General features: G+C 38.5%; 1 protein-coding gene across 2 annotated transcripts in view; it reads left to right on the top strand.

Moving 5' to 3' along the window:
• Positions 1 to 22,074, top strand: part of LIMA1 (LIM domain and actin binding 1) — a 92,186-nt gene that overhangs the window by 10,196 nt on the left and 59,916 nt on the right. The window lies entirely within an intron of this gene.

The following is a 22,074-nucleotide window of genomic DNA, read 5'->3' as shown; positions in this document are numbered from 1 at the left end:
TAAAATTTCAGATAAGAATGAAAGCCAGGCCCTTCCTGGAAATGGCCAGGAGTGAAACTTAGAAGCCCTGTATTTGGAGAAAACTTGATTAATTATTAAGGACAAAGAACTGGTATAAGGAAGTTATATCTTTAACAGAAGCAGCCTTCTTAAATAAGTGTATGTATTTCTTTTGCTTTGACATTGCAAAGAAAACTCATTAGCCACTTTGTTTTGATTAGCATGTAACTGGCAAGACCTGGGAGTATGTAGTTTATGGATAGATCCTCAGTTATGTAGGTGGGCATTCCTTTGTCAAGATACCTGGTGACTGAGAGCTAGCATGATTTGTTTTTCATTTGTGTAACAGATATTTAGTGAGCCCCTACCCTGTACCAGGCACTGATATTTGATGCAGCTGATGTTAAAGTATGAAATGATATAAAGGTTAAAGGAAAAACAAGCATTCAGAGTTAAATCTATGTTTTGTATAATGGCCTCAGTCAACTCTATATTTCTACCTTGTTTTTACAATTAACTGTACTTTTCTCTACTTTTCACTTTAAATGTGAAATTATTGCCAACATTATCTGTAGAGTTTTTGGTTTGGTTTTTTCACGTATTGAAAGAGATTTTCATTGCTATGTGTGAAAAAATACTGGAAGAAAAACCTCACTGCCTTGGTCTATGATTGTCCTAACAATGAGTTAATTATCAACTTGGGTGGAAGAACTTAGTGAATAAATAACAAATTAGATCTGGGGGAAGAGGGAGAATTAAACTTGGATTAGATCTGTTAAGTCCTTAATTTAAAGAAAAAAAAAGATTAGAAAGTTTTCTGGTTCACTTTTCACGACCTAAAAACTTTAAACTCACGTTAGTTTGTAAAGGCTATGATTAGAGGTTACTCTTTTATCTGTCTAAATAAGCTTTGTGAGATTACCACAATTATGTAAAAAGCAAATGTGGGTTTCAAAAGTACAAGAAAATATTTAAATGGATGAATAAAGTAATAGAAGCATGTAGGAAAATGATAATTTTATTAATCTTCAACTTAGAGTTTTTACGGAGGTGTTGAGAACACCTAAAATTTGGCCCTTTTGACAGAGATTTAGAGTTTCTGGTGCAGAGAAATAGTGTCAGTGTTTTGAGCAGCCATAGTTTTTCTGGAAGTCCCCTCGTGGCTCAGTGATTAAGAATGTGCCTGCCAATGCAGAAGACACAAGTTCGATCCCTCGGTCGGGAAGATACCCTGGAGAAGGAAATGGCAGCTCACTCCAGTATTCTTGCCTGGAGAATCCCATGGACAGAGGAGCCTGACAGGCTACAGTTCATGGGGTTGCAAGAGAGTCGGACATGACTTACCAACTAACTAAACAGCAAGTTTTCCTGGTCATCACTATTAGTTTCAAAGAGACAACATCAAAGATGCGCCTTTTAAAAAATTGCTGATTTGGCAAAAATAAGTTACAGTGAAGAACAGTGTGTGTTGGAACTGCATGACTGATTTATCTTTTGTGCTTGAGATTATGATTTTGTTTCCATCCCAGCTTCCTAAAAAATATGAGCTAAGACTTATTTAACCCCTCTGGGCCTCAATTTCTTCATCTGTAAAGTGGGACAATACTATTCTGAGTTTGTTATTATGAGGATTAATAAGTTTATATTTGCAAAAGAATTAAAACAGCATTTAGCACATGGCAAATGTTTGACGAATTTTAGCTATTTTTATTACCACCACCACTGTCCTTATTTATTAAGCACTTATTTTAGCACTAGGCTAAAAGAACATCTTTGAGATGATAAGACTAAGGCTTAGAGTGATTTTCCTAATGTTACTTAATAGATACTGCTGCTGCTGCTGCTAAGTCGGTTCAGTCGTATCCGACTCTGTGCGACCCCATAGACAGCAGCCCATCAGGCTCTCCCGTCCCCGGGATTCTCCAGGCAAGAACACTGGAGTGGGTTGCCATTTCCTTCTCCAATGAATGAAAGTGAAGAGTGAAAGTGAAGTCTCTCAGTTGTGCCTGACTCCTAGCGACCCCATGGACTGCAGCCTACCAGGCTCCTCTGTCCATGGGATTTTCCAGGCAAGAGTAATGGAGTGGGGTGTCAACTCTTCGCATGAGGTGGCCAAAGTACTGGAGTTTCAGCTTTAGCATCATTTCTTCCAAAGATATGAACATTTAATTATAAAAGCTATATATATACGTATAGCTATACATATCTATATATATGCTGTGCTGTGCTTAGTTGCTCAGTCGTGTCCGACTCTTTGTCATGCTATGGACTGTAGCCCATGAGGATTCTCCAGGCAAGAATACTGGAATGGGTTGCTATGCCTTCCTCAACCTGTACAAAGGTAATTGTGGTTTCAGACTGTTAATTTTAAATCATTATAACTAGGCTCAAACACATCTTCATTAATCAAACTAGGAACCATTACAATCAACACATTTTTACTAACAAAAAATAAGTTTGTTTATTCCTGTGACATAAAAACCCATGCTTCACGATTTGACGAACTCTTGGAAAGCATTTTCTGCTTCCTTCTGGTTGTAGAAGCATTTTCCATGCAAAAAGTTGTTGAGATGCTTGAAGAAGTGGTAGTTGGTTTGGTGAGAGGTCCAGTGAATATGGCTGATGAGGCAAAACTTTGTAGCATGATTTGTTCAACTTCTGAAGGGTTGGTTGTGTGATGTGCGGTTGGGCGTTGTCATGGAGAATTGGGCCCTTCCTGTTGACTGGTGCTGCCTGCAGGCATTGCAGTTTTCAGTGCATCTCATCAATTTGCTGAGCATAATCTCAGATGTAATGGTTTCTCTGGAATTCAGGAAGCTGTCAAGGATCAGACGGGCAGCAGACCACCAAACAGTGACCATAACCTTTTTTGATGTAAGTTTAGCTTTAGGAATGGCTTTGGAACTTTTTATTGTCCCAGTCACTGAGCTGGTTTTCACCAGTTGTCATATAAAAGCCACTTTTTGTCATACATTACAATCTTGATCGAGAAATGGTTCATTGTTGCATACAGTAAGAGAAGATGACACTTCAGAACAATGATTATTTTGATTTTTGGTCAGTTCTTGAGGCACTCACTTATCGAGCTTTTTCATCTTTCTAATTTACTTCAAATGCTGAATGACCATAGAATGGTTGATGTTGAGTTCTTTAGCAACTTCTCACATAGTTGTAAGAGGATCAGCTTCGATGATTGCTCTCAATTGGTCACTGTCAACTTCCAATAGCTGGCCACTCTGCTCCTCGTCTTCAAGTCTCTTGTCTCCTTTGCAAAACTTCTTAAACCATTACTGTACTGTACGTTCATTAGCAGTTCCTGAGCCAATGTGATGATGATGTTGTGAGTTGTCTCTGTTGCTTTGCAACCCATTTTGAACTTGGAAAAAAATAATTGCTTGAATTTGCTTTTTGTCTAACATGATTTCTATAGTCTAAAATAAATACGAAATAAACAACAAGTAATATTATTAACAAAAAAAACACAAAGCAAGAAATGTGCATTAAAGTGATGTATAGCATAACCACATTTATTTAAGAATGTATTCCAGTATCAAATGGCAAAGTTCAATGATGAAAAACCGCAGTTACTTTTGCACCAACCTAATAAGATCCCACAAGCTGCATGGCATACCCCCCCGCCAACCTAAAGAAAGAAATAGATAAGTGGTAGAATCAAGATGTGGACCTGAGCTGAAAGGAACTGGGACAGAGTGGACTTAGAGATGGAAGCTGGATATGTGGCCCAGCCCTTTCCGTTTCTAATTTTGAGACACTTTGAGACTGACTCAGAGTACCCCCAGATACAGGGAGGATGTGGTGTGCAGTAAAACATTAGAGCATGGACATTATGGTCTTTCAGACTATTTCCAATCCTGGGTATGCCACTCACTAGGTATATTATCTTGAGCAAGTAATTTAACCTTTCTGAGCCTCTTTTTTCCTCCGAAAGACAAGAATAGTATTTACTTCATGGTGTCATAAGGATTAATGGAATAAAATCAAATGAGTGAATCACTTTGCACATAACTGATCCCTAGGCTTATGCTAAGGTGGCTCAGTCTTTTACCTGATTCTGACACAGTCTATCTAGATGGTGGATGATTAGGGTCTATGTCTGCTTTCCTGCTCTGGCCTAATAACCCTGGGATCAAGCCAAAACTATAATTCCAAATCTGTTTTTACATTGGGTATATAGAGGACTTTCTCAGAAAAATTAGATGTGTTTGGACTCCACGTGAGAGATTCAGATTCCAAAGATGATGATCCAGAGCACCCCTTTCCCCACACAACTAAGATACCTTAGACAGGCTGGTTGGGGGGCACAGCTGAAGCCCAACCACAGAGAATGATCTTAATGCCTAGATTGTCACATAGTGTTAGTCAGGCTTCTCACAGGGTTGTGCTCTGGTGAGAATATTGATGAGCAGTCAAGGGGTGGGTGCCCTACAGAAGAGAACTCTACAGAAACTCTTCATCTGTACAGTGAAGCAACATTTCTGTTTACAAAGAATATTAATGAGATCTCAATAGGAATCAGACACCAGGAAAGACAGCTGCTCTGAGAGGCAATTTGAATTGTACAAGGAGTTACACACGATATTCAGAAGGTCCTTGTGCAAATTTAGAAGTAGTTAAGTTGTGGAGATAAACAATTTATAAATGACCTTTGAAAAATATAACTGTAGTTTCAAAAAATAAGTATATTAAGTGGCCAATATACATTTAATAACATACTCAACCTTCCAGTGATTAAAAGAATAAAAACTAAAGCAATAATATACCATTTTCCACATATCTAGCAGGTTAGAAAAATAAAAAGTGATTAATACTCTTCAACATAGATAAGAATGTAGTGAATAGGTTTATTCTCATATAGCTAATGGCTCAAATATAAATTGATGCAAATATATATATATATATATATAAATTGATGCAATATTTTTGAGGAACATTTAGAAATACCTATGAAAAATTTTAATACATAGGTTTTTTGAACTAGAAATGCTGCCTTTAGGAATATACACCATGGATGCACACTGCCAAGTAGGCAATAGTAGAAGCGTGTTCATTCCAGTTCCATTCTTAATAATGAGAATGGTGTAAGTGTTCATTGACCAAGGCCTCTTTAAACAAGTCATAAACTACTGCAGAGTGAAATAGTATGTGGTACTCAAAGGTTGAGGTAGATCTGTATGTCCTAATGTGGGAAGACATCCAAGAGGAAATAATTACTAAGAAGCATATTAACATAAGACCAGTTTAATTTTTAAAAATATGCATTCCTATGTGATTCGTGTTAACTTTGTGCCTCAGTTTTCTCATTTGTCAAACAGGCGTCATGATAATAGCTTCCTCATGAGCTGTTGTGAATATAAAATGAGATAATGTATATTGAATGCTTAGAACAGTGACTAACACATAGTATTTGTGTGCTTGCTGTTATTCTCCTGTATAGGCAATATCAGAAAGTCTTTACTCCAAACTGTGACAGAGGTTGCCTTTGGGAGTTTGAGTTGGCTTGGAAGAAGGGGTGGACGAGAGCAGGTAGAGACATCTGTTTTGTATATTGTGTTCATGTGTGCTCGGTCACTCAGTCCTGTCTGACTCATTGCAGCCCCATGAACTGTAGCCTGCCAGGCTCCTCTGTCCATGGAATTTTCCAGGCAAGTATACTGGAGCGAGTTGCCATTTCCTACTCGAGGGGATCTTCCTGACTCAGGAATAAAAGCCATGTCTCTTGTGTCTCCTGCATTGGCAGCCCAGTTCTTTACCACTAGTGCCACCTGGGAAGCCCCCCTGTATGTTGTATTTTTGTTCAGTTCAGTCACTCAGTCATGTCTGTTTCTTTGCTATCCCGTGGATTTCAGCATTCCAGACTTCCCTGTCCATCGCGAAGTCCCAGAGCTTACTCAAACTCATATCCATAGAGTTGGTGATGCCATCCAACCATCTCATCCTCTGTGATCCCCTTCTCCTCCTGCCTTCAGTCTTTCCCAGCATCAGGGTCTTTTCCAATGAGCTGGTTCTTCACGTCTGCCTAATTGTTTATGGACATGAGTTTGAGTAAACTTGGGAAGTTGGCAATGGACAGGGATGCCTGGCATGGTGCAGTCCATGGGGTCGCAAAGAGTTGGACATGACTGAGCAACTGAACTGAACTGAATTGTTTGTGGTGAACAGCCTCATCCCTTGACCAGTCACTCTAACCAAGGAAGCTAGACAGGGAAGAAAATAGCAGCTTGAGTGTTCATTGAGGCCAGTGGAGGAGAGGTTCCCCAGATGGAAGGAGGGTGAAAGAGGGTGGCAGAGTGGGAAACTGGGAAGGGTGCTGGTTGATCACATCTTGGCTGCTGGAGCTATTTTTGAAAACTGCTGACCTAATTAAAGGAAAAAATTTCGATTGGACATTCTAGCATTTATATGTGGACTTACCCTTTTGGGACTTTAGTTACCTTTATATTAAAAAGTGAATAATGTTTAATTTGGCTTTTTAAAAACTTTTTATTTTATATTGGAGTATAGTTGATTAACCATGTTGTGTTTCAGGTGTACAGCAATCTGAGCCAGTTATACATGTACATGTATCCTTTTTCAAATTCTTTTCCTGTTTAGCTTGTTAAATAAAATTGGGTGTGTATTTTACACTTATGGAACATCTCTATACAAACTAGCCACATTTCAAGTACTCAATAGACTTTATTTTTGGCCACCCTGCAGCTTGTAGGAACTCAGTTCCCTCACCAGATATCAAACTTATACTCCCTGCAGTGGAAGTATGAAATCCTAAGTACTGGACCACAGAGAATTTCCCTAGTTTGACTTCCGAATAGACACTACAAAATGTAATTGCTCAAGGTATCCAAAACAGACATTTAAGAAGAGATGGATAGTTTTTCTAATACTTTGAAATTAAAATTTGAATATTTTAAAGAGACCACTAATTTCTTTTCAGCTAGTGTTCCTACCTCCATTATACCGTATTATAAAGAGAGTAGTTTTTGTACTAAAAGAAGTCAAAGGGCTGAAGAAAAAATTACATTTGTGAATTTTTTTTATGAGTCTAATGACATAGGCCTTGTTAAGACAATATGACATGTAAACTAAGCTAAACCCAAATATGTATCCTGTTAACAAAGTCATTGGAATAATGTTTATTGAATTTGTCTTAAATACAGAGGCTTACAAAGACTGACAAGATCTGGCTGTGACCCCAAGGAATGTGCCAGACATAGTATGCATTTATTATCTCCTTTTGTGTGTAGAACAACCCTGTAGGGTAAGTTGTCATCCTCGTCTTACGAGAAGGAAAGGGTAGTACAGAGGTCACCATGGATCTCATTAGCACTAGAATCAGAACTGGAGTCAGCTGGTGTTTCATGATACTTACTGCCCTGCCTCCCAATAACCACTGTGTGCGTATGGGTAAAGTGAACCCTACATGAGGGGTACACTGAGCATTCTTAGGGACCCCAGTGATCATCTATCATCTAGCTAGTGACTTTCAAACTGTGTTTTTTAAAAATAGCAGTTTTATTGAAACGTAATTCTTATACCATACCAACTTACCTGTTTTTAAAGTGGGCAATTCAGTGGTTTGTGGTATATTAACAGATTTGTACAGCCATCACCACAATCATTTTACAACATTTTCACCACTTCCTGGAAAAAAACCCGTGCCTATTAGCAATCAGTCCCTTCTCCCTTACCCCCAGGTGCTAGGTCACCACTAATTTACTTTCTGTTTCTATAGATTTGCCTCTTCTAGACATCTCATATAAATGGAATCATACAACATGTAGTCTATTGTGACTGGTTCCTTGCGCTTGGTATAATTTTTTCAAGGTTCCTCTATGTTGTAGCATGTATCAGTACTTCCTTTTCATAGTTGAATAAAACACCTTTTTGTGGATAAACCACATTTTGTTTATCCGTTCATCAGTTGATGAACATTTGGAATGTTCCCATGTTGGGGCTGTTGAGAATAATGCTATTGGGAACATTTGTGAACAGATTTTTGTGTGGACCTGTGTTTTCATTTCTCTTGGAGACACACACACACACACACAAACACACCTACATACCTAGGAGTGGAACTGTGGAATTGCTAAGTCATATAATAATGATGTATTTAACCTTTTGAGGAACTGCCAACTCTTCAAAGCAGCTGCACCATTTTACATTCCCATCAGCAATGTATGAGAGTTTCAGTTTCTCTACATCCTCACCAACACTTGTCAAACCATCATTTTTTTAACCACATGCCTCAGTAAGAACTATTTTACATTCTTACCCAGTTTATACACACACAAACTGAAACAAAAGCAAGCTTTATAAAAGAATATTTACCTCTAATGTGTGTGATGCACTCTATTTTCTGTTTCATTCCATTTTTAATTAATATAAACATGCTGACCCGCTAAACCTGATTTCACATCTTATTGTGACCTACAGTTAGAAAAACACTAGGCTATTTTAACCCTTCGTTTTACACAAGAGGAAGTTGAAGCCCTGAGGAGATGACTTGTTAAGCAGATGATAGTGCTAATTAGTGGCAAATTAAATGAAGATTAAAGCCCAAGCCTATTGGCTTCCTGCTTTAACATCTTAATAAGTTTTAGTTACCATCATATTCAGAATATAAAAGTAAATTGGAATTTCTATTCAGATACCATTTTTTTAACCATATATATTTTTCTCAAGTAACATTTTAAATTCAGCAGCAAACCAATCTAAAGAAAAAAAGAGAGTATGAAGAACTCAGTTTTATTATCATGAGTCATTGGTCTGCTCAATAATTTTGTGCCATCTGGACAGGGAAGTTTTACATGAACCTACATAATGGCCAAAAAATTGATCATTTCAGTGGCTCAGGTTCATTTTTGTTCAAACCTCAGTCTACCTTTGAAGGGCAGCCATTTTTCTTACACTGCCAAATTTGAATGACCATGTAAAATTTGAAATGGACAATATAAAAACATTTATGCTGCTGTTTTTCCATTTTTCTTGGAATACCTACAGGTCTTAGACTGTTTTATTTCAGTGTTTTCCAACATATGATGGGGAGAGACATCCAACACTAGAATCACTTCAAAGTTCATGTTAAAATGGAGTCATCTTCCTGGCCCCTACTCCAAACCTAACGAGTCAGAATTGTGGCATGGGACCTGGAAATCTGCAGTTTAAACATGCTTCCTGGGTGCGTCTTAAGAACACACAAGTGTGTGACCTACTGAATTGAATCTTCCCCTCCTTTTTATTTATCTTAGCTCTCTTTTGGTTTCTAAAATCTGGTGTGTATTTTAAACTTAGGGAACGTCAAAGTACCCAAAACAAACATTTAAGAAGAAATTTGAGCACTTCAATATCATGTATAGGCAATATCAGAAAGCCTATTACTCCAAACTGTGAAAAAGATTGCCTCTGGGGATTAGAACTGGCATGGGATAAGGGATAGATAAGAGCAGGTAGAGACTTTTTTACCTGAAGAGCCAAATAGATATTTGTTAGAAAATACCTGACTTACGCCAAGAGAGCAAGTTAACTAAGACAATCTATATTGATGAGGTTCAGTTTTATTCTTCCTGAGACCTTTTTTATTTTTTGGTGGCTATGTCCACTGGTTTCCCATAATTTGGGGTGACTTATCTCAGAATAAACATAACCCACTGTTTTGTTTCATTTTCGTTTCCCCTAAAGTACTAGTTTATAAAAATAGGTGAATGCAGCAAATGATTTTGGATGCCTGGTAAACCTCCCTTCATTTAACAAATACTTGCGTACCTCCCGTGTGCCAGGCACAGTCCTGAGAGTTAAAAAACAATATAATAAAAAAAATGCAACATGATTAGTGTTAGGCTATGTCTAGTCATTTGGAAGTTTGAGAGCAGCCTCTTAGTGCAAGCTTAGGGGTTAGGGAAGGCATTTGGAGGAAAGTGTCATCTAAGCTGGGACCTATAGCATAAGGCCAGGGAGGGTTCAAAGGGAGGTCCTTTTAGACAGAGGGATGTACATGTACAGAAGGATGTAGCATGTACAGAGAAAGGCCCAGAATCAAGAAAGAGAAGCTGGACCAACCTAAATGTGTGAGAAAAAGTTTGTACAAAGTCCACATGTAAAAGAAGATAAAGGGAGTGTGTGAAATAATACTTATTGATTAATAATAATAATAAACATTTATTGAGCATTTAGGACGTGTTAGGTAGTTTGTACATACTTAATGTTTAGGAATTTGTTTCCATTCTCAAAACAATGCTATGAGGTAGGTTCTTTCTGCTCAATTTACATATGTGAAAACTGAGATAGAGTAAAATAACTTGCCTGAGATCACACAGCTCATGAATATTGTGAGACTTGAACAGCTATATTCAAACTCTGTGCTCTTAGCCTCTATACCATTCTCTCTTCATATGTGTCACATTTACATAGAATTTTTGATGAGCTAAGGTAAGTGATGTAGATTTGATGGCCTGCAGTCAACATAATTAGAAAGAGGCAGAGTGAGTTCTTGAAAGTCCTCTTTTTGACTTCAGACCTTATACATGTTTTGTTACCATCATGCCATCTTTCATGCTATATTATTTTATTTTATAGAAGCAAAATTTCATATGCCAGCTCATCTTTGGAGAAAATTGTCTATGGTTAAGCAAACTTAATTTGAAGGATAAAGGTAAAAGATGATACATATGTTTGGGCTGAATTGTATTGTGTACTTATGTGACACATGAAGCTATCCATCATGCAATGGAAATTCTAGGACCATAAGTCAGGAAGGTTAGGGCTTATGATACAGCTTTGGGACTCATTTGGTGTAAGTGACCTTTGAAGACTGAAGCATAGGTGAGCTTACTCAGAGGGAAGAGAGATACTGACCATCAAGTAATGCCTAGGAGCAAGGATAAGTGGAGAGAGAGAGATGATTCTTTGAGAAAATGGTGTTGGTTAAAAAGATAGGAAAGGAAGCAGAAGAGTTCCATTTAAGAGAAGACTTATGGGGAAATATAAGGGGAAATACAATTTCAAAAATGAGGGACTAATCAGCAATTCAAATGACAATAGAGAATGATGAAAACTGAGACATGGTCCTTGGATGTGATAGTAAAAGATCTTCAGGAGAATAATTTCAGCAGGATGTTGGGAGTGGAAGCCACACCCAAGCAGTCAGAGGGATAAATGGAAGATGAAGAAGCGGAGACTAAGGTTTGGCTTTTAAGGTGGGAGCAAGGTGAGGTGGCCATTTGAGGGGGAATAGGGCTTAAGAGAAAAAAGGATTATTTTTTTAATCCGTGTGTGTGTGTGTACGTGCTCTGTCATGTCTGACTCTTTGTGACCCCATGGACTGTAGCCCATCAGGTTCTTCTGTCCATGGAATTTTCCAGGCAAGAATACTGGAGTGGGTTGCCATTTCCTTCTCCAGGGGATCTTCCTGACCCAGGGATTGAACCCACATCTCCTGCATTGGCAGGCAAATTCTTTACCACTAGCCCCACCTGGGAAGCCCTATCCATATATGCAGGTTTCAGACATATCCACATAATCATGCAGGCACACATGTGAGCGCACACACACACACCCCAAAAATATGAGCATGTTTTTAGGGCAAAGTCAGAGGTGGAGGTAAAGTTAGACTCTAGGGAAGATAGAGGAGTCACTGTTGTGACATTTGTTTTTCTCCTAAGGAAACCCAGGTCAGAGAAGAGATTATATCTGAGGGTGCTTTCTTCTTCTTTTATCTCTGGAATGGTAACATGTGAATTGCTTAGGGTGAATATTTGTAAGTGCCTAGTGAAGGTTGCTCTGATTCTTTGGTGAGCAGTTTCTAGCAGTAAAGTTGCTTCTCAGTTATCTTTTGTCATTAATCTTCCCCTGGATCTTAGTGTTTTTAAGAACAAAATATTCTTATAAAGGATATAAAAGAATCAAATGTTACTGAAGTGACTCTGTCCTGTTGTAAATATCTACATTCTTGCTGATCTCTGGGAGTTTGGTCATTCTTACAATTTCCCTATTGTCTAGGATACATGTTTCTACAGAGACCTGGCTGAAGCTCTTTCAAGAACAATAACAATGATTATTCTAATGTGCTACAGACTTGTCAGTCACCATGTTGCTGAATAATAGAGTAGTGAAACTTTTATGTGTAGTATTTGAAGTTATGCCTGGAAAATCCCATGGAAGGAGAAGCCTGGTAGGCTACAGTCCATGGGGTCACTAAGAGTCAGACACGACTGAGTGACTTCACTTTCACTTTTCACTTTCATGCATTGGAGAAGGAAATGGCAACCCACTCCAGTGTTCTTGCCTGGAGAATCCCAGGGACGGGGGAGCCTGGTGGGCTGCCATCTATGGGGTCGCACAGAGTCGGATATGACTGAACCGACTTAGCAGCAGCAGTAGTTCTATTATTTCCTATCATTTGAGTTTTTATCAGAGTTTGAATAAGCTAAAATTACTGAAAAATAGTATTTACCTTCTCAACAACTAGCCTTAGGGTTATATAATGTTGTTTAATCACTAAGTCGTGCCCAACTCTGTGACCCTATGGACTATAGCCCACCAGGCTCCTCTGGCCATGGGATTTTCCAGGCAAGAATACTGGAGTGGGTTGCCATTTCCTTCTCCAGGGGATCTTCCCGACCCAGGGATCAAACCTGCATCTCCTGCTTGGTGGGCAGATTCTTTAACACTGAGCCATCTGGGAAGCCTGGGCTATATAATAGATGATTTTTTTTTGTTGTTGTACAGGTAGTGTTTGGGTAAAATTTAAGCCTTCATGCAATTCAAGATATATTTATAGAGTTCCTTCTATTTAAAAAGCAACACTAGATACTAGGAGGGCAATAGGCAAAGTAAAATCTGTCCTCTCACTTCAACAATCTTTCTACCAAGTATGATTTATAAAATTATTAAAAGGCAGAGGAAGTGTCCTATACTGATGAGGAATAAGGCTAGGGCAGTTCAGGAAAGGCTTCTCTGAGGAGGCAGACTATTCACTTGAGTCTTGAAAGATGAACAGATTGAGGGAGGAAGGAAGGGATAACATGCCAAGTGGATAGAAAAAAAATATATGGTTTATCAGGGAGTAGAAACTGGCAGTGGCATAATTTTGAAGATTCTATATCTTTTTCCAAATTCTATGAAATTAGGCTTCTCACCATCAGAGAAAGAAGGTACAAGTAATAAAAGGGAATACTAGAATAAATTTTGTGATGCTAGATTGGATTCAGAATTTGAATTCAGAACCACTATGAATTTGTAGTTTAAATATATGGGTATATATTTATAAACATATATAAGTATATATGCTAAGGAATGTTTGGACTACCACACAATTGCACTCATCTCACACACTACCGAAGTGATGCTCAAAATTCTCCAAGCTAGGCTTCAACAGTATATGAACCGAGAACTTCCAGATGTTCAAGGTGGATTTCGAAAAGGCAGAAGAACCAGAGATCAAATTGCCAACATCTGTTGGATCATAGAAAAAGCAAGAGAATTCCAGAAAACCATCTACTTCTGCTTTATTGACTATGCCAAAGCTTTTGGCTGTGTGGATCACACCAAACTGTGGAAAATTCTTAAAGAGATGGGAATACCAGATCACCTTACCTGCCTCCTGAGAAATCAAGGTCAAGAAGCAGGTGAAGGTATGCAAGTATGCAGGTCAAGAAGCAAGAGTTAGGACCGGACATGGAACAACAGACTGGTTCCAAATTGGGAAAGGAATATGTCAAGGCTGTATATTGTCACCCTGCTTATTTAACTTCTATGCAGAGTATATTATGCTAAATGATGAATGAAGGCTTCATCAAAGGCTGGATGAAGTACAAGCTGGAATCAAGACTGCCGGGAGAAATATCAATAATCTTAGATATGCAGATGACACCATCCTTATGGCAGAAAGCAAAGAGGAACTAAAGAACCTCTTGATGAAAGTGAAAGAGGAGAGTGAAAAAGCTGCTTTAAAACTCAACATTCAGAAAACGAAGATCATGGCATCTGGTCCCATCACTTCATGGCAAATAGGTGGGAAAACAATGGAAATAGTGAGAGACTTTATTCTTTTGGGCTCCAAAATCATTGCAGATGGTTACTGCAGCCGTGAAATTAAAAGATGCTTGCTCCTTGGAAGGAAAGCTATGATAAACCTAGGCAGTGTATTAAAAAGCGGAGACATTACTCTGCCAACAAAGGTCTGTCTAGTCAAAGCCCTGGTTTTTCTAGTAGTCATGTATCAATGTAAGAGTTGGACCATAAAGAAAGCTGAGTGCTAAAGAAATGATGCTTTTGAACTGTGGTGTTGGAGAAGACTCTTGAGAGTCCTTTGGACTTCAAGGAGATCAAACCAGTCAATCCTGAAGGAAATCAATCCTGAATATTGGAAGGACTGATGCTGAAACTCTAATACTTTGGCCACCTGATGTGAAGACCTGACTCATTGGAAAAGACCCTGATGCTGGGCAAGATTGAAGGCAGGAGGAGAAGGGGATGACAGAGGATGAGATGGTTGGATGACATCACCAACTTAAAGGACATGAGTTTGAGCAAGCTCCAGGAGTTGGTGATAGACAGGGAAGCCTGATGTGCTGCAGTCCATGGGGTCACAAAGAGTTGGACACGACTGTGCGACTTAACTGACTAATATATATATACACACATATACATAGGTATATAGAGAAATAAATATAGAAATATAGATGTGTGTATATATACATGAGTTAATATTCACACATGGATTTCCTGGTTCTGTCCCCTGAGATCCCAGAAGCAGTGATGTCTGAGTAGCACTGAGTACACCTACTGCCCAGATATTGGTTTCTCCAATAACAGGAACCAGGGTTCCTTGGAGAAGTGGCTGATTCCAGAGCTGGGGCAGGGCAAACACTCGATGAACCTGGAACATCTTATAGAGCTTAAAAGTGCTTAAAAAAAAATTGGTGGCATCTTGAAAGGACACCAGAACCAAGCTGAAAGAGTTCCAAATGACTAAAGTAGAACAATCTATGCAACAAATAAAATAATCCAGGAATATCATAACCCAGAGAATAAAATAAATATCCATGAGTCTAATACTAGTATAAATAAATGACTGACTAAATAAATGAGGGAGATAGGACAATTCTTCCTTATAGAAGAATTCCTCCAATTAATAAATATAGAAGGAAAGAGGGCAACAAAAAATCAGCATTAGAACACCACCATAATCATTCCTGGAGCCAAGATCCCCTGTAAATGCTAAAATTAGTGAGTAAAAGTAAGGAAAAATAGGATTAAGGTATGTCTCCCCAAATATTTATGAATTATAAACAGAAGAATATCGCCACTTTACATTGGAGAAACCTAGCAGATACCACCTTAACCAAGTGATCAAGGTAAACATCATCAGTAATAAGACAGACATCAACATAGTGTACCCTCTAATACCATGCACTGAGGAGGCTTATCAGCTTTGTAGTATTCTTCCCCAAATTCTATGACCTCAATCTAATCCGAGAAAACATTTTTTTTTTTAAAGCAAACTTTTTTTGAACATTGAGAGATGTTCCAGGCTTATCTTGTTTTTATCTCTCTGTCTCTGTCTCTCTCTCTCTTTAAATAGAAGTATAGTTGCTTTACACTGTTATGTTTCAGGTGTACAGCAAAGTTATTCGGTTAGATATATGTATTCTTTTTCAGATTCTTTTCCCTTAGAGATTATTATTAGATATTGAGTATAGTTCCCTGTCTAGGTTTATCTTGGATTTGTCCTGCTGCAGTTCTGGAATCAACCACTTCTCCAGAGAACCCTGGTTCTTCTTATTGGAGAAACCAGGAAACTCAAATTAGGGACAGTCTACATAATATCTGCCAGTATTCTTCAAAGTGTTAAGGCGATGAAAGGCAAGGAAAAACAGAGGAACTATCAGAGATTTAGGGCGACTTAAAGAGGCATGGCAAGTAACTGCAGTGTAGGGTCCTAGAATAGAAAAAATACATTAATGAAAAACTGGTAAAATTTGAATAAAGTTTATGGTTAATTTGGTGGTATTCTACCAATGTTAATTTCTTAATTTTGATAATTGTACTGTTGTAATGTAAGATAAACCTAATGTAAGATAATGAAAAGTGTATGGAAACTTTTCTTTGCAACTCTGTAAATCTAAAATTATTTCAAAATAAAAGGTTAAAATAGCTATTAACTTCCAATTTTTTTTTTCAGGGGTGTGAATTTAGTCATTATTTTTTGTATAAAAATACACCCTTAGAAACAAATGCAGTTTATATTATAAAGAAATGTGGTGTGGAAACACATTTCATGTTGCTTTTGTTTAAAATTTCCCTTTGCACCTTAAAATTTTTTTAATTTTTCACTCTTTTTTTATTGGAGTATAATTGCTTTCCAAAGTTGTATTCATTTCTGCTATACATAGAAGTAAATCAGCTATATGTGCACATTGAAGTTTTTTAGATTTTTTTTTCTTTAAGTCTATAATCTATTTCTAAAGAACATTTTTCTTAAAACAATTGAGTTTGTACTTTGTTCTGTATTTTCTATTCAACCAACTATGCCCCTTGCGCAAACAGCCATCTCAGGAGCAAGAAAAAGTAGCAAGAAATTGATTTTTTTTTTTTTTTTTTGAGCTGTCCTGCTTTTTTTGTTGTTGTTGTTTTATGAAGTGATTTTATTTATTTACTTTTTTTTTGGCTGCGCTGTGTAACATGCGGGATCTTAGTTTCCCAACCTGGATGGAACCCTCACCCACTTCAGTGGAAGGTGGCGTCTTAACCACTGGACCACCAGGGAAGTCCCAAGATTGGGTTTTTAAGAACAAGATTTTATTAGGGGCAACTCTTTTGCTTTTGTCAGTTTTGTTTCTGGGAGACAATTCGCTTGGTTAGGGAAAGTGAATTTATTAGAGTTGGTTTCCCAAGCAGCTGTAGACCTCACCCTAAGCAATCTCTTGAGGAAGCAGATACCTGGGGCCAAATTTCCCTGTGAGTCATTACCCAACCCTTGATTTTCAAGGACCTTTGTTAGAGATCTTTATATCCAGGCTACAGCTCACCTATAGGGGTTTAGCTGTTCCACTTCAAGTTACGAGGTGTGATAAAAGAACTTTGAACTGAGAATAGCTCTGGCCTTCATATTGACTAGATGGTGAGTTCGGGAAAGTTATTGGGTATTTATTTGGCTTAATTACCTTACTGTAAAAAGGGGGATTTGATTACTTGATTTCTGAGCTTCTCTCTTGATATAAAAATCTGCCATATGTATCTAAAACTGTAGGCATCTTCCTCTTAGAAAATAGTTCCCCTTTCTACGTACCCCATTATTTTTCGCTGTGCCACTGCCCCAGTCTCAGGCTAGAAATCTTAAGAGTTATTTTTGTTATATCCGTTTCCTTTAATTCCTGCCCAAATTTCCACCAGTCCAGCAGTTTTTCCTTCACAGGTGAAACTTGGGTTTTGGAGTCTGAATGCTGAATTCTGCCTCGGCCCTGTGTTAAATGTCTGACCTTAGGCAATTTCGCCAACCTTAATAAACCGCAATTGGGTTTTGTTTTGTTTTGTTTGTTTAATGGAAATTGTCTGTCTCCAGAGTTGTAATAATTAGAGTTAGTAAGTGCTGGATAAGTATAGCTGCTGTTGTTATTTGTATATGACAATGCAATGGATTAGATTTTAAAGTTCACTGGGCCACTGGAAAAAATAATCAAAAATATTGTAGCCCCAAATGAATGCCTTGTCCGTTTGGAAAAGGGTTTTTGTTTTGTTTGGGCTTCCCTTGTGGCTCAGCTGGTAAAGAATCCGCCTGCAATGTGGGAGACCTGGGTTCAGTCCCTGGCCTGGGAAGATCCCCTGGAGAAGGGAAAGGCTACCCACTCCAGTATTCTGGCCTGGAGAATTCAGTGGGTCCATGGGGTTGTTTTGTTTTTGTTTTAGGTGTTGTTCGTGCTCTTTTCACCCTTAACAGAATTTCTAGGATTAAGGACATTGTCCTAAAGTTCGAGAATGGGACTCTCATCTGAGACAGAGTGAGTTGGGGGAGGTATCACAGATTTAATGCAAGTCCAGAAAGCCGAGATATTCACAATGGGAGAGTATTTCAGGCAGGCCCAAGGTAACTTTAAGTTTCTCTGGAAGAATGATTCTCATGTCTGATTCTCATGTCTTTCAGTAAGACACTCTTACTGAAAGATAATTTGTGTGGGTTTTCAGCTAGGTGGGTTCCGAGATTTTGTTGCCCATTTTCGACTTAGGCTAAAAGTGATGGTCTTAATCATTACTAGTACATGTGGTGGAAAGAAAATTAACTTTGGAGTCAAATAGAATATGAATTTGAATCCCAGCTCTGCTACTTTATAGCTAAGTGATCATTGTAACATTATTTAATACCTCTGAACTTCAGTTTCTTCATCATAAATGTAAGATAATAAAACCAATCTTTTAAATTGGTTGTGAGGGTTGAGATGTGTGCTGTGCATAAATAGATGTTTTAAAATGCTTATTTTGGGACTTCCTTGGTGGTCCAGTGGTTAAGACTCCCTGCTTCCACTTTAGGAGCCAGGGTTCAGCCCCTAGTCAAGCAACTATGATCCTGCATGCTGCCTGGCGTGGCCAGAGAAAAAAGAAAAGAAAAAATTAAAATGTTCATTTCCTTTCTAAGAGACTGATTTTTAACCTTTTAGCTTCCTCTTGTGTATCACTAGGATTTTTCTGCTGATGTGTAGATCTCAACATGTGTAAAGCGAAACTCCTTACTCCCCCTCTTCTTCCTCTATTTACTCTATGTTAATGGCATCAGCAACCTTCTAATTGTTCAACTTTGATGATGCCACCTTTGATTCCTTCTCACCCTAAGCCCGTTTTATTCTAAGAACTCTGAATTCTTTCTTCCCACTTTTCCATTCCCATCTATGCTAATTTAAACCTTGATTACCTTTCACTTCGACAATTTTAGGATCTTCTTGACCAGTGATTAAGATTCCAGTCTTTTCCTCTCTTACCAATTTACACACTGCTGCAGAATCAGCTTTTAAAACATGGCTCTTATTATGTTACTTGCTTTTTCGGAAACTCCTAGTATCCAGCCATTGAGACTGGGTAATCCACTTATAGAACTCTTTTTTTTTTTTTACATGTGTGGATATTGAAGCTCAGGGAAATTATTTTTTCCATTTGCCATAAAGGTCACTCATGTGCTAGGGAGTGACACATTACAACTAGACCTCACCTCTGCTCACCCACAGGCTAGTTCTTTCCACCAGGATTATGACCCAAATTCCTTAGCATGGTTTTCTTTTTTACCATCTGAGCCACCAGGGAAGCCCTATGGTTTTCTTTTTTGTTGTTCTTGTTATTGTTTTGACCTCGCCCCTTGGCTTTCGGGATCTTAGTTCCTCAACCAGGGATTAAACCCAGGCCCACAGCAGTGAAAGCATCAAGTCCTAACCACTGGACCATCAGGGAATTCTCATTAGCATGGTTTTCAAGGCTCTTCCCAGGCCATCCTCATTCTGTCTTTCCCTACTTTATCTTCAACTTCTTTTGCAACTAGAGTCTAACTCCACTAAAGTATCTTTTGCTGTTTCACTTCCCTAGTGGTGTAACAGTATCCCTCCTATCTGAAAGGCACTGTCCTCCTTCTGCCCTCACTTGATAAAATTCTGCCAGTTCTGTAACTATCAAGTCTTCCCTTCTCTCCCACCATGCCAGAAAATCAGGTCCTGTACTCCTAGACCATGCATTGCCTCTAACCACGTTCTGTCTTGTGCTACAATTATTTGTGTGCATTAGCAATCTTGTTAGATTGCATACATTATTTGGGCAGGACCTTGTAGGGAGTAGTTACTCAGCAACCTGGCACCAGAGGGCTTTCCCAGGTGGCACTAGTGATAAAGAACCCGCCTGCCAATGCAGGAGACATAAGAGACTCGGGTTTGAGCCCTGGGTCAGGAAGATCCCCTGGAGAAGGGCATGGCAACCCACTCCAGTATCCCTTCCTGGAGAATCCCATGGACAGAAGAGCCCAGTGGGCTACAGTCCATGGGACTGCAGAGAGTCAAACACGACTGAAGCGACTTAGCATGCACACAACCTGGTACCAGAGTTTATCAAAAATTATGTACTGGTTATCACCTTTGTATGTTCACAGGGTGCTAATCACATTGCTAGGAAGTAATAGCATACTTCTATGAAGATGTGGTCAGGGTGTGAGCCACCTCATTCCCTGAGTGTAAAGTGTGCTTATCCTAGCATTATACCAAGGTAGTTGTTCTGACTTGGCTTTCTGGCTGAGACCAATCAAAACCACAGAATTAGACTTGGGAATTAAAATCCTTTTACTTTTTCACACTAAGTCCCTCAAATAATTAATGCTTTTCCTTTTATCATGAACAAATATGAGAACATAATCTTTTGTATTTTTTTAATTCAGAATTGATCCCTTTAGAATTGATATCATTTATATGTGTAGTTACACTCGGGAAGCATAATTATACCAAATAATGTCTTAAAGCGTTTGCCAGTGTTTCCTGGATGTGTTTTAAAGGGTCATTATTGTGGTTTTACATAATTATGTTTAGCTGAATACACAGCTGTGTCTTTTTCTTGTTAGAGAAAGGACTGACAATGTCTGGTAGGTATGTCAGTTACAGACTGAAAACCAGTTAAGTGAATATCATATATCAAGATTATTTGATACATGTAGGATTATTTCAGAGAACATGTATAGAATTAAGATTATTTTATCCAGGGAGAAGAGGTAATACAAAAAAAACTAAATTTATTGCTTACTTATTCTATGTCAGGGTCTTTTTCTCTTTATCTTATTTATTCCTCATGAAGATACTATGGGGGAAAAAAAAGATACTATGAAGTGAGACTTCCCTGGTGGTCCATTGGCTGAGACTCTATGCTCGCAAGGCCGGGGTCCCAGGTTCAATTCCTGGTCAGGGAACTAGACCCACGTGCCGCAGCTAAGAGTTTGCATGCCACAGCTAAAAGATCCTGTGTGCCACTGCCAAGACCTGGTGCAGCCAACTAAATAGATAAAGATAAATACTTTTCTAAAAAGGAACTATGGGATAAATACTATTGTTATGGATAAGAAGTCTAACTTTTAGGGAAGGACACACAGCTTTAAGTGATGGGGCCAACACTCCCATTTAAACGCATGTGTCTCTGATACCAGAGCTCCTTACCATAGGAGGGTTCTATGTTGCCCTCCAGCATGGGAATTGAAACAAACAAATAAACAAAAACAACAAAACTAGCATTGTTTTCAGACAAGGCTTTAGTGGGGAGAACAGGGACTACCTGTGGAAAAGTAGTGTGGTCCTTTGGGGCTGCTATCACTTACTTTGCATCACAGAACTTTTAGTGTGAAATGGAGGCCCACGTTGCTTGGTTATGCACACTGTGCTCTGCAGTTGTCAAGGCTGTTGGAAGTAGTACCCGATGAACCATGCATTCTACCAGATCAGTTACCTTCCGTGGTTGTCAAAAGAGCTGCAAGGAGTACTTTCATCTGTATTGTTTACTCTTCAAATAAGGAAACTATTGACTCATTTCTAATCTCATCTCTTTTGGACAAAGGTTGGGACTCCTTTGATAATTACTAGAGCAAAACCAAACAATCCAGTCTAGGTGATGTCAAGAGTATGACTTCATGGTATTTTTTTACTTGAGGCCACTACTAATATATTATACTTAAATGTTCTTGATACTATAATATGCCTAGTATTTAAAATATATTCACATCAAAAACCCTACAAAGGGGTAAGTATTCTCATTTTTCAGTGAGGTAACTAAAACTGAAAATATTATATAATTTGTTTAAGGTTACAGAATTATTATTTCATTTGAAGTCTATCTTGCCTTTAAGCCTGCATTCTTTATACTATTCAGTGCTGTATCTGTAGCTTTTTCCCTAGTACCAAGTGGTCAGTGCTACAGAGCTTGGGGAAAGAAGGCAGCCAAAAGAAACCTGGATGTAGGTAGAACCTAATTTGGACCTGACTCTGCAGAGATGCCAGTTGTACTTCCCCTGGGGTGTAACTCAGAAGAGTGGAACATTTCACTCCAAATGTGACT

Source organism: Bison bison, unplaced genomic scaffold (assembly GCF_000754665.1).
Source record: "Bison bison bison isolate TAMUID 2011002044 unplaced genomic scaffold, Bison_UMD1.0 scf7180017864383, whole genome shotgun sequence".
In the NCBI taxonomy this organism is placed as follows: domain Eukaryota; kingdom Metazoa; phylum Chordata; class Mammalia; order Artiodactyla; family Bovidae; genus Bison; species Bison bison.
This window is presented reverse-complemented; position numbering and strand designations above follow the sequence as displayed.